Raw genomic sequence first — 14,773 nt, 5'->3', positions numbered from 1 at the left:
GGCAGTTGGACTCAGGGAGATTTGGTAGAAGGTAGAGAGGGGCACATCCACAGATCGGGTTTCTCAGATGCAGGACGTTCAATGCTCAAACGGAATGGTCCTGGGCACCAGGACGATTGAGCATCCTAGTCCACATGGCCAAATCTGAAGGGAGAATTCTGGGAGGACTCGTAAGTGTAGATGGCATCCCTTCCCAATTTCCTAGATGTCATATGTGATTTACTCAAAGATATATTGACAAGTATGGGGACAATTTCCTTGACTCTGGTCCCCTCTAGTTCGTAGTTTCTCTAGGATGAGAGATGAGGTTTCCCTTAAGCCTCAGGTTTTTGCAGAAAAATCAGTGACCAGGAATCCTGACTAGAATCAGAGCTGTACAATATGGATTGATTCTCAGCCACACCAAGAAGAACATATCTTTTGGTTGTTGTTAACTTGGTCTTTGGAGTATGAGGGACCTGTGTTTCTACTCCTGAATTTATATGATGGCTTAACGGAGTTACTTAATTTCTGTTTACCTCATCTGAGAAATGGGTATAATAGTCCCTATGTCAATGGGCTATTTCATTATAAAGCCTAAATGATATAAAGTATATAAAGCACTTAGTACAGTATCTGCCTCATAGCAAAGACTAATTAGTGGTATTATCCTATGATGAGGCTTTTCCATTTTTTGCTTATGTGGCTTTAATGGTAATGCTTTCATATTTTCTAAACATAACTTTGGATGTATCTGCAGGACAAGCCAATGCTACACCTTGTCCAGAAGATAAATGGATTTGATTAAGAAATAAGACAAGCTGATATATGACACATGAGCAAATAACTCACACTTAGAGTGTTTTAAGCACCCATTGAAGTCAGAAAGGGATGCACATTGTATGAATTATTAAAAAGCAACTAAAATCTAGAATATGTAATTCTGAGATTTGATTGGAAAAAATCTAACTATGAAATATAAATTTATTATTTAAAACAGTTTTGTGTAAAAGCCTTAGTGATATACCAGTATAATGAGCATTTGATATAAGACTTTCTGAAAACTGGGGAAAACATTTCCATGCCTCAAAGAATTTTTGTAAATTCAGTGTAACTGTCTTTGCAATTAATTGACATTAATTAATATTGATTTTGATGGGACTATAATTACTGTCATCTTTCAAAGTGAATATATTCATCTCCAGAAAAGCAACTCAACCAGGAGCTTATGAACCAAGAGTCTACTTTAGCATTCAACCGGAGGTCTGTTTCCTGGATTTTGCTCTCCTTTCAACTCCTAATTATATACAACCTTAAGCTGGTAACTTATGCTCTTAGTGAATTAACTTTACTTAATATTTTATTTTGGGGGAGAAAGGGGGATAGAATGGTGATTTAAGTATTTATTATGTAGGTCAGTGTTCTCAGTTGGGTGCAAATTTGTTTGGGTGCACTAATGGACATTTGGAAATATCTGGAGACATTGTTGGTTGTCATGTGAGGGGGGGGCGATGCTGCTTGCATTTGATGGATGAAGGCCGGAAATGATGCTAAACAGCCTATAATGCACAGGACAGCCCTGCCCCCCGCCCCCCAACCCTTCTCCTGCCACATCAAATAATTACCATAATCATGAAAGTAGTTGAAGATCTTTCTCTTTTTCCCATTGAGGTATTAGAGAAAATATTTACAAGTATTTTGTTCTTTACTTAATCCTAAAATGTATAAATTTGTTTGTAAAGAGGATTTTAATGAACAGATCCTGGAAGTCCTACTCTATTCTAGGCCCAGTGCTGGGTCCTGATACGTAATGAAGAACCAACGAGTTGTGGTCTTGGTCTTCACAGTTTATTTAGCTCTATGGATGAGTTGGTCAATGACAAGTAAACAACCAAGAATATACTTAACAAAATGTAAGATAAAGGCCATGAAGGAAAACAGCAGGGAGCCACGAAGGGATGGGCACAGAGAGATCTTCCTTAGAGGCCATGCTTCAGAAAGCCTCTTTGGAGAGGTGACAGTTGAGCTGAGCCTTGAAGAATAAGGCCGAGCTAGTCTTTTAAAGGATGAGCAGAGGATCTTCCAGGTAGTGGGACTAGGGTGTTTCTAGGTTTTGAGGTGGGGAAGAACTTGGGGGTGTTAGAGTTGCTGAGACAAGCTAGTGTGACTGGAGTTTTGTTAATGAGAGGGGGAGGGATGAAATGAGGTTAGAAAGAAGGCAGAGGTGGGCAGCCACCAGAGCGTGCAAGCTCAGGGAGGCGCGTTAAGGAGTATGGATGATTTTGTAACTATAAGGGAAAGCCATTGAAAGGATTTAAGCAAGGGAATTAAACGTTCTCATTTATGGGTTTAAAAGAGTCACGTGGACTGTTAGGAGAATTGGTTGGATTGGAGCAAGAAGAAAAGCTGGAGATCAATTAGAAGTCAATTACAACAGCTCAGGCAAGAGATGATCGTCGTTTGGACTTGGGGAGCGGCAGTGGAGCTGAAGCAAAGCTGATAGAATCAAGACGCAGGAGGACTCTTAGATTTCTGGTTTGAAAAACTGGGTAGATACATAATGCATTTAGTTAGATGTCAATGATAGAGACGAGAGGAAGGTTACAGGAACCAACAATCAAGAGTTCACTTTTTTCACTGTCAGGTGCTTGTGAGTCTTCTCATTGGAGATTCCAAACAAGCAGCTGTAGAATCCCTGTCAGGGGCCTAGGAGAGAAGTCAGGTTAGAGATGTGACCTGGAATCACCAGCAAAGAGAAGCCAATTAAGGCCATAGGACTAGATTTAATCCCTTGACAAGGCGTAGATGGAAAGAACAGTAGTGGGTGTCCTGGGACTGAGCACAGGGGACTTAGGGGACTCAAGATCTGGCCCAAAGAAAGACAAAACACTGTATGTTCACATTTGCTAAAAATCCTAGTCCACACTTCTGTTGATCGTCCTCTTCCCCCAAATTTTAAGTTCCACACTTTCAGTCATGCTTTTCTTGGTTCCTGAGCTAATAATGGAATTCCAGTATTAACTTTCAAACTGTAGCCTCCTTTCCTTGCTGGTGCAAGAAATCTTAGTGCTACAAGGAGAAAAATGTCCACTTTTTCTTGTAGCTACAGAAAATCAGGTCCTGTTTTGCATTGTAAAGTTTTCCTTACAGAGGGTATTTTAACAATAACATCTTGCAAGACACTGGAACTTCACATATTGGTACGTCCTATGAAAATAACCTTTAACATCTAAAATGTCTGTAAATCTCGTTGGTTTTGCTTAATAATGTCTTGTCCTGGAAATAACATTTAAATTGTCATCATTGTTTTCTAAAAAAGTGTAAAGACTTGGGAGTTTTCTCTCTCAAACCAGAAGGGGAAACTTCTTCCTTCTGATATATGAAGGTAACAGCAAAAATATCAAAACTACATCTCTGCTAATTTCTTATTTAAACAAAACATTAGAAAAACAGATGACTTTTAAATGAAGATACAGAAAGAAGTAGCCAAAAAGGTTGGGGAAAAACTAGGAGAGTGGGAGAACAGAGCCTAAATTTAGGAAAGAGTTTTTCTAAAAAGGAGTCAATTATGGTGTGGTGTCTAGAAGAATGCTGACTGAAAATGTCCAATAGATCTTTATAGCATGAAGATCATTGGTGATCTTGACCTCACTGTTTCAGTGGAAATGTGGGGATGGAAGCCAGACTGGGCTAAGCTGCTTGGCAGGTGGGAAAGGTGAAGAAAATCTGTGTGGGGGAGAAAGTACAAAGGAAATAGGCATAAGGCACAGAAGGAAACACCAACTATCTTTTAAGCCTCATGAACCAGCACGTATCAGCATGCAACACATGGAAATTTTGCAAGAGTTCATTTTCATTTCTGAGGCTTCTATTAAGTCAATGGGATAGACAGATCTTTTATCTCTATTTTTATTGATCAAGATATGTTTAGTTATTTACTCAAAGTTTCAAAGCAAATAAGTACAAGTAACAGAAGCCAGGACTTGAAATTAGGTCTGCAGAATCAAGGCCAGTTCCCTTTCTTCTTGTAACAGATGGAAAAGGGGAGGCAATGTCAGGCGGAGGAGGGACAACCCAAGAACAAAGCTTCCAGTACACAATTAACCAACTTCCCCACTGTAACTGGACCTATACTTGGATCCAACTTTTGGCAAGTGAAGGAAATGGGGGAGTGTACCTAATTATTCCTAGAGGAAACGAGTCCTTAGATCATATCTGAAAATGGTGCATTTTAAAGGAAAATCCAAAGAAACACCATTCAGATAGCAATAAGCAATGGAGGAGAATTTAAAAAGCTTAGCACCAGCATCGGAGACACTAACCTTTGTTGCTTCAACTGTACTGAAGTAACTGTACTCTAAGAAGTGCTGTGTCCTGGAGATATCAGTGTAAATAAGCCCTCTATGGACTCACATGGTACACCTCGGTCTCTCAGGAATTCAACAGCAACATAATTGAGGGAGCTGGACATAGGAAATGCATCTGCTGAACTCCTGAGCATCTTGAGTTTAAAATAGGAATAATATCTTTATGTAATATTGCTTGAATTTGTCAGAGATCCTTTAAAATCAGAATACCTGGATTTGTTCAAGGTATAAAAATATTGACGTCAATCAAAAATCATTCTACTGTTATTTCCCCCCCTTGATTATATGTGCAGAAGGAAAATATCAATATGGAAACTCCGAGAAATAACCAATTAAAAGGATCAGGATTATTTGCTATTTTTGAAGCCTGAAAACCTTTCTGGGAGTGTGGTCCTGGTTTAGGAAGATCTAAAAAAGTTACTTATGACACACTTGAAACAATGTCAATTATATACTGTATGATACCACCTTTATGACATTCTGGAAGAGGCAAAACGATGGAGAGAGTGAAAAGATCAGTGGTTGCCAGGAGTTGCGGGGGAGGGAGAGATGAACAGGTACAGCACAGAGGATTTTTAGGGCAGTGAAAGTACTCTATATGATACCATAATTATGGACACATATCATTATTTGTTTGTCCAAATCTGTAGAACGTACACCAAAAGTGAACCCTAATGTAAACTGTGGACTTTGGGTAATTATGATGTGTCAATATGGGTTCATTAGTTGTAACAAATGTCCCACTCTGGTGGGGATGCTCTTAATGAGGGAGGCGGTGCCTGTGTGGGGAACGGGGTATATGGGAAATCTCTGTACCATCCTCTCAATTTTGCTGTGATCCTAAAACTGCTCTAAATAACAAAGTGTTCATTTTGAAAAAAGGAGGTCAATTTAAGTATTATTTCTGGAACGATAAAATGAAATGCTATGCAGCCTTTAAAAATAATTAGGAAGCTCTATGCTTTGTAACTTGTTAAGGAAAGATGTTCGAGGCATATTGTTATGTGAAAAAAGCAAAGTCACACCATAAATATAATCCTCTCTCTCTCTCTCTCTCTCTCTCTCTCTCTCTCTCTCTCTCTCTCTCTCTCTCTCTCACACACACACACACACACACACACAACACACGTTTTTTACAAATGCATAGACTATCTAGTTGTCGAGCAATCCTTAGGGTCTGGACTACACTCTGAACAAAGACATTACAAACCAACCATGAAAGAAAGAAAAGCAGAGGGAGAGAGCATCTGCCTGGGCGAGGTCTTCACTTGCAGCCTGGTCTGACTCTCATGACTGCGTCTGAGCCAGAGCTCCTTGTGCTAAATACTAATGAAGTGCTTTCTTTCCCTTTACTAAGTCTACACTCACAAACTTCATATCCTGCAATCAATTTGATGTACCTCAGAGGCTGTAATTGCCTCTCTGCGTATTTATAAACTCTTCATGAAGCCATTTAAAAATGCTTTTTATTATGGAAAATTTTAGTCATTTATCAAAGTACATAGAACCCCTGCATACTTTATGAAAGCAAAAGGAATTCCATACCTCATCACCAGCTTCAACAATGACCAATTCATGGTCAGTCATGTTTTCATCTAAACGCACGTCCATTTCTCTTCCTCCACTATTACCTTGAAGAGATTCCCAGGTATTGTATTAATGAAGCTTTTTTTTTTTGCTTTAATGTAAAGCAGCAGAATTACATATGCTTGCTTTATGTAAGTTAAATGTATATGATATACATATGCATTGTGTTGGCAAATATAACTTGCTATTGTCTCCATTGTGAGAATTATAAATTCAAATTTTTCTTTAATATTTATATACTTTTTAGTAGCTAGTACATGTTTCAAAATTCTAAGGATTCAAAAGGGTTTCCATAAAAAGGTCAGTCATCCTCTCTCTCTCTGTCTTCCTATCTCTAATGTTCGTAGATATTCTATGCATTAATAAGCACGAGGCTTAGTTTTCTTTTGGAGTCTCTGGCTTATGGCTCTTGGTAGTTCACCTCTTGGATTGTCTTCATTTGCTCATTACCTGAGCAGCGTTGCAGGTCAGGAGAGCTTCCCATTTCCCCAGTATCTTCACTCAGGGAAGAGCTTCTGTAAGCTTCAAACCTGGCCATTTGCTGCAATTGAAACTTGCAAATTATGTAATCTGGGTGATGCCCAGCCCAAAGTTTTGAATGATTCTAGTCAGAGCAGGAAAATGTTGGGGAGAGGAAAAAGAAGTGACGTTCACTTCATGTGACTTAAAAAATAATATTTTGCCTCAATATTCAAGACCCTCAGCAGCACCAGTCACAGCAGAGAAAGGCTGGCCTAACATTTGCTCCCTCAAGTTTAGTCTTTATTTTTTTTTCACTAGACAATTTTATGTAAAATATAGACAAATAAAAAGGAAAAATATTGTGAAATACTAGGAATGGATATATTGAGCCACTATGTGCTTTGATAATTCTGTGTCTGAGTAATTACGAGTACCTCAAATGCTTCCAGGTTCTACAGAGCTCTTTCTCAGGAAACTGCAGAATAATTCATTTCTCATACACATCACTTTATTTTATTCTATTTTTTTAATTTCTATTGGGGAATATTGGGGAACAGTGTGCTTTTCCAGGGCCCATCAGCTCAAAGTCGTTGTCCTTCAGTCTGGTTGTGGAGGGCGCAGCTCAGCTCCAACACCAGTCACCGTTTTCGATCTTCAGTTGCAGGGGATGCAGCCCACCATCCCATGCGGGAATTGAACTGGCAACCTTGCTGTTGAGAGCTCCCGCTCTAACCAACTGAGCCATCCGGCCGCCCCCTACACACCATTTTTAAGACCAAAGTTCCTATCATGGAGGAGCTTTTGCAAAGGAGAACTATTTAATGACTAGACTAATTGAGAATGTTTACATAGCTGATGCAAAACTTGAGGAGGATCTGGGAAATAAAATATGCAGATGCTCTTAGTGGGGATCAAGCTGGAGTCCAGTTGGCTTTCAGATTGGACCATGCTCACTTTTAGGTTGGGGACCTTGTTTCTTGGTCTGATCAGAGTGTAGTCCAGACCCTAAGGATTGCTCGACAACTTTTCTTTCAAAAGTCTCCTGAGATTCAATTTATCTGAAAAGAGAAGAAACCGGCTGATCTGTGTTCTAGAATTGACTGCCCCAGAGCCTCTGCAGTGTGAAGATTTGAAATTGACTTTCTCCCCAGAGAATGTTTCTTGGATGCAGGAGGGGAAGAAAAGTCAGCTAAGCCAACGCATTTTTAAAGATCTTCTCTCAGGAAGCAAGATACAAACTGTGCTCTTTAGACAATACATTCCCAATGTTCTAAGCTGTGACCTTCCCTACTTCAAATGAATACCAATGAAAATCAGTTCCTCCCCAAGTGAGAAACAGAATTTACTGGGGCTGGGAGGTAGGTGAGAGGGAATTTAGGATGTGAAGGGAACAGTATTTCCGAGGGTTCTTGGATCTGCTAAGCAAATTTTGCATATGGGGGAAAGAGCTGAATTCCTACACTTGAGTGGCTGATGGGACATTTACCTCAACCTTGGGACTCAAGAAAATTTAAGATTTTGTCACAGATCACATTCAGAGCCCTCTGAACATAAAATACTCCTTTCTCTATAGGAACAAGACATTTTAGTCTGATCATATTTCTTATTGTTTTGACAACCGTGATGTTGAGAAAAGCCTAAGTATTGGATTGGGCAGATCTCTAATCAAATGCTGGCTCTGTCACTGATGGCTTTGTGTTCTAACCTCTCGGAACCTGTGTCCTTACCTGTAAAATGGAGATACCTTGCAATGTTATTTTGATGAGTAAGTGTAATTATTACATAAAGCAATTAATGCATTACTAGTGATCAATTGGTACCTAACATATAGTCTGAGGAAAGACTGAAGATAGGGAATCTATAAAACACAATCACTTTAACCAAGGTGCTAAAATTGTTAACATTATAAAGGTTGAGGCATGAGGAGAGACGCCGTTCTTGTTCTAACTAGCCTTGGAATTTAAACTTTTCTGAACTTTCCTGTCCCATGTCAATGCCTGGGTATACATCTGGACTTCCAGATAACCTATGATTACCCCTGAAGGACTCATGTATCCAGAGCACCTGACATCCACTATCTTGGCACCGGACATGACCAGACCTCCTGGTGCCCATCTTCTGGACAACGTGGCATCCATCATCCAGACTGCCTGACTGATAACTGCCCTCGACCAGTCCTAGGACCAAGAATGCAGGACTGATCAATTTCAAATATGTATTTTTTTTACTATAAGAAATTTTAACTTGTCTTTCTTCTTTGGAACATTTCTGGGCTTTTGCCTAGCTGTGTTCCCAGATTGCAAACCTTAAGAGCCCTGAATAAATATGATCTATTTCTAGCTAAAGCCTCCAAACTCTTTTTGAGAGGTCCTCTGTCTCTGTCTCTCTGTCTCTCTGTCTCTCTGTCTCTCTGTCTCTCTGTCTCTCTGTCTCTCTCTCTCTCTCACACACACACACACACACACACAAAACTAATTTCCTTTGTGGATTTCTCTATCCCTTGCTTCTTCTGTCTCTCATTTGCTCATTCTTTGAGGCTCTTCTCCCATCTCCCTCTTCTCAGCCCTTTTTCTACAGAGATTTCTCCTTTTCAGTCTTCCCAGTACTCCTAAATTAGTCCATGACCCCTAGGAGTTTATTTGATTAATATGGTAAAACCCTAATATTTGGGTACTCTGTGACACCGAGAACTGTGAAAGACACATAGTAAGTTTACAATAAATTTTCAGTGGTTAATATTATATATTTATTTCAGTTAGTAGGCCCCTTGATTTCTCTTTTACTCTAAGTCGATCTGGGGACATTATTAATACTAGCTATGGTGTAACCATATTGTTTACATATGTTAACTCAACTTCTTAAGCACTCTATGAAGTAAGTACTATTATCCTAATTTTGCCAATGAGCAAACAGAGAGTCAGATATTTTCCATAACTTGTCCAAATTGTATGCCAGGGGTGGAGAGTTAGGATTTGAATTCAAGTCTTTCTGATTCTAAATCTTAAACTCTTCCTGCTATATTATGTGATTTTTCCATTAAGTTTCATATGAAAATATGTTTGTGTTCTAAGTTATGGCTTTACAGCAGAACAGATTTTCTCAGTGAACACTCTTTATGACTTAAAATAATCCATCTCTTGGGGCAGCTCCAGTCTTTTCTTATTGGCCCTTATGGTATGATGTAGGGCTACTGAGGTCAGCAGAAAGAGGTTCTTGGATTATTTTGTTTATAGGTTTCAGGTCACATCCAATCTCCCGTCCATATCCCTACCCTTCTCAGCATGAGCATCTTTGCACAGCCAACACCTTTCTTCGAGTGTGGCAAGAGAAAGCACTGTAGATAGAGAGTGATTTGTTTTTTTTTTAATAAAGAACTCTTCTGAAGAGTTAAATGTGTGGCTGTGGCATCTGCAAAAAGAGTCAAACAAAACATCGACATGAAAATAACTTGCTTCTTAAATACACATTTTCCCAGGCTATAAGACTTTGATAAATAGCTTGGGAAATGATATGAACACATCTGTCTGAATAATCCACATGGTATCTTTTCCCCTTAAAATCAGTGAAAGGAAGACCATTTTCCCCACAAATGAGAAGTATTTTCTATTGTACAATGCTTTCCAATTACATTGGGTAGCTTCATGTTGAATAACAACAGAAGCTCCTAAATTGAGTACCTGTGGCCAGTATCTGAAGTTTAATAATTTTGGTAATAGATCTTTCTCTGACTAAATAGATACGTGAACATTATAGTAGAGGTTTTGGAGGCTAGATATAACACATTTTCTCCTAAACCTTATAATTTCTGCTTTGGACAATGATCAAAGATTTCCCATTATGTTTCTAACTTTCCTATTATTTATATTTAAAATAAAGCCTTGGCACTAGCATTGTGGTTTCTGTTTTCTTTTGGAGGATAGCAAGTTTAGTAGGTTGGACAAATTATTTAAGTGCCTAATGTTGTTCTCTTTGCTGTAGATTACCAAAAATTGTTGTAGAGTTTTGGGGAAGATGACTCACAATCTCTAGCCTTTTCTGCTGCATTTCTTAGAGGGTTGAAGAAATAGATTTTCCATAATGAAGACAGGGAGACACACAGCAGTCGATCAAGGCTCTATAAGGTCAAGATTCATCCTTGAATGCGTAACTGGATAACACATCAAACCAGATTCCCAATGCTTGGTGCAAATTAAATATGGAGATCAATTTTATTTCATGTCTTCCTCAATTTCACCCCTAATTTTGATGGATTTTTCAGTTGGCTTGAGTATATCTTCAAGTAGGATTTTTTTGGTTTGCTTTTGGAGGTTTTGTGCCCCAGACCATATCTTTATACATTTAAGAGAAGTGATCTGGATACCAAATTATTGGGTCACTGGGTTTATCCTTCAACATACAATTTAATGTTAATCTTAGGCCAGCCTTGTTTCTATTCATTGTGCTTTCCTCTTGCCTAAATGATTTTAGGATGTTTTCTTTATTATAAAACAACATATTTGTCCTGATGTATCTGGATCTGAGTCTCTTCTATTGATTTCTCCTGGGGCATTGGTGAATGCATTCATACTGCACTCTCAGGTCTTTTTTATTTTTAACAGCGAAATGTTTTCTTTGAATATGTTTTAATTATTAATGATTTAATGTCAGAAATTTTCCCGTGTGGACTTTTATAGGTACGGAGTTTACCTAGAAAACACTCGTACAGTAAACTTGTTATTAGTTACCCAGGGAAATTTTATTATCCATATTATAAGACAATGTGGTCCTGAAAAACAGTACTTTTAAACCAATTATATGAGGATTTCAGAAAGACCTTTTCCCAAGCTTGGGGGAAGAAGCTGGATTTTTTGGCCCATATTTTTCAGAGTCATATTCTTTTGACACATACGGCAAACAGTACCTAAAGGTGTTTTTCTCATAATTTTGGAATACAAGATAGGTCTGTTACTTCAGAACATCCAAGTGGGGTACTTTACATTAAGACTAGATGGAAATCTAGGTCCCTAGGGGCAAGGAAACTATGGGTGAGTGGGTGGAGGGGTTGATTAGCAATTAGTAAAACCAATAGAAAGAATAAGAGGAAATGCAGAATTAAGCTATTCTGATTTCATGATGTCTAAATCTTTAGCTTTAAATAAGTTGGGAAGAGAAATCATAGAATCATGACTTCATACTGTAATCTTTTCTCTTTTATAACAAGCTTACATAACTGTAACAGTATACATTAATCATTACTTTTGTCCCATTGCTCTGTTTTGTTGATTGGGGATATGTGTAATTCCTAGATAACTCATCTTTCTCTCTTCTCTATATCTATCGTTTGCTCTCATCAGACTCATCTTTTTCTCCTTTACTTAATCAGAACCAGTTAATAGCAACGTAAAGCAGTATATAGTTAAGTATAAAACTGAGAGAAGGGGAAAAAGAGGAAAGCAAACTCAAAACATTGGATGAAAATGTTAGAAAGGGTGACATATGATCTAACCCTTTAAGAATGTCTAAGATTGAACAGGCTTGACAGGTATACCTCAGAGTGATATTTAGGTAAATATCTGGTGAAAAAGATGCTGGTTAAGAAGTGGTATCACCCATTTGGGTAATTGTTAGGTAAGGATGTTTTGTGCATGGCTTTGTTTGTAGGCTGTGTATAGTGGATTTTATCTATGATGACAAAGGAGATTTCAGAGACTTTTGACCAAGAGTAATGATGTCGCAGACATGGCTGGCAACAGGTTAACACTTGTTAAGTATGAATCAGGAAGAGGAGAGAAGGAATAAGATCAGTACTAATAGATCTGACGGTGTTCGTCGTGGGGTTAGTGTAAGATCTCAGATCTATCTGTGTTCAGAGGTAGCCTGGGGTCTGTTGGACAGGAAGTTGATGTAGAAATGGGAAACCTGGGATATTAGTGATCAGCATTAAGAACCAGGAACCAGGACGTAAAGTGGAAAGAAGGGACCAAAACTTGATGGTCCGTGTGATTGATAGTACTCGATACTATTGCAACATGCACCAGGGTAATAGTCTGATTCCTAGATGTCTGATAGGAGCAAGATCAATACACCAGAAATATTCAGAAAACCCTTCCAATCCATGCCTTATGTTGGCCTGGGCTGCTGTTTCCCTGGAGAAAGTCTCACGTAGATACTTTGTGATCCCAAATAAAATTCAAATTGCAGGACACTAAGAGACAGAGGTCTGTCAGAGACTTTTGTTCTCTGTTTATTTTCTGTCTGAAACAGTGCCAAGTCACGCCTCAGATATTTCCTACCCAGCACCTGTAATTTGCTGAAAGTAGGATTCTTCAGCTTTCTGAAAAGTCTTTGCCACTGAGCTGATGTGGCTCTCATAGAATGGACATGCACACGTACATGGAGATGGATTTCTAGAAATGCTACTAACCATTTGCATTTTTGACAGGCACCATCCGGAGTGTGTGTGTGTGTGTGTGTGTGTGTGTGTGTGTGTGTGTGTCTAGGTGTGGTGAGGCAGTGGATTTTCTTCCTTCGTTATTTCCCTTAGGGCAGAAATTATGGATCTTTGCTCACACGGACTCACAACACTCTTTTTCCTCATTTGGATCACTGTTGATTTAGAAAATCCCAAAAGGCAAAGACACGTGATTTCTAAAGAAAGAATCCTTTAACTGGAGATTTAAGGACATTATAAAATTTTCTCTTTTCTCAATGCAGACATACAGCTTATCTCTTGGCAGGACACATAGACACTGGCTTAAGGGTATTGAATGAGGACTTCTGGTTAAACGTGGAAGATTGAATGCACACATTTTTCTTTGCACCTTCCTAAAACCCCCAAAATGAATTAGGAGTATGTATTCATTAAGAAGATGAAACTTAAGGGAAAATTACAACACAGGAAAGATATCAACAACATTTTGGAAACTGCTAGCAGATAGAATAGTAGAAACTGAATTGGCTGGCCTGGAAAAGTTGAAACTAAAGCTCGCAGTAGGTGAAGCTAATGAAAGAAAAGGAAAATTATGTCCTGGAATCTGGAAAGGCTTAGGAATTAGAGCTAAAAGTGGGGTATAGCTAAAAGGTAAAAAATGAGGATTTGTTCAACTTTTGTGGAATGAGCATTTAGACTCTCATATCACCTCTGTTACCCCCTTGCAGCCCAGAAACTGCTTCTGGTAGAAAGTGGAAGATTCAGATTAGAGAGGTTTGTACAGCTGGGGATCATGGTGAGCTACTGAATGTCTGCAACTTGGATGGTGAGATCCCCTCTCCCTATTGTCCTGAAGTGCTTTCAGAATCTTGACAGCCAGGCTTATACCCCTAGACAGGAGGGCATGCTGACAGTTGGGTGTTCCCCAACCGAGTCACCCAGTCTCTCCCCTACCATCTGATTGTCACTTTAAAGCCACGTGGAGGGAAAATTTTCTTAATTTTGCTAAAATTAAGAAAACATTAAGTAGAAAAGAATAACTTACAGCCTGTTGAACCATCTGCTGCTAACAAGAAGGAAAAAAAAAAATGCTTGTCATGAAGCAGGAGTGAGGGCTCGAAAGCCCAAATAGGGGATTTTTCCAAGGTTATTTCACAATGGATGGAAATCCCTGGGTTACAAATATGTATATGAAGAAAGCCATAGAGATGGATTATTGTACCTCCCAGTATGGTTTGATTAGAGCACATACACATACCCATGTACACTTATATATCTATATACATGTAAGTGTGTATATGTAAATATGTATATACTGGGGGTGTCAAAAAAGTGTATACACGTTTAAGCGATATTAACTGTACTCAAGCAGTAGTTTGCCATAATCAGAAGTGTCTGGATGCTGATGGTAACCACTTTGAGCACCTCTTGTAATTGCAGAAATCAGTCGTGACTTGTATTCATCTTTTGTTACCGGTACATATTGAATATTACAATTAATACAGGGTTTCCTTTATTAAAATGTGTATACCTTTTTTTGGCACCCTCTGTATATATTTATTTTTCCCAGTAACTTTTTCGTTGTGCTCTTTGTTTTCTTTCTTCCTCTTTCTCTCCCCTCCAGCTTCTCCTCCTCCTCCTCCTTTTAATAGTACCTGTTCTTATTTCATGTATATATCTGTCCAATCTTTTGAGTAAAACAGAGAGGATTTATTTGAAGTTTTGTTTTCCTTGCAGAGACTGTGTTCCCTCCAAGTTGTTTTTATTTCTTTCAACCCCTACCTCTCACGTTTGAGCTTTTTTTTTCTGATATTGGTGATTCTTCAAGGGCAAGACAATAAACAGCCCACATGAAGCTCATGAGTGCGTGTGGGGGGCTTCTGAACTATAGTGGGCACCACTATAGTGTGATCTCAATGGGCCTCTTTATTGGGGAAATTCCTGATGGAAAATCCCTTTAGGACTAAAG

This window comes from Rhinolophus sinicus, chromosome 5, assembly GCF_057876585.1.
Source record: "Rhinolophus sinicus isolate RSI-liver-muscle chromosome 5, RSI-T2T, whole genome shotgun sequence".
In the NCBI taxonomy this organism is placed as follows: domain Eukaryota; kingdom Metazoa; phylum Chordata; class Mammalia; order Chiroptera; family Rhinolophidae; genus Rhinolophus; species Rhinolophus sinicus.
This window is presented reverse-complemented; position numbering follows the sequence as displayed.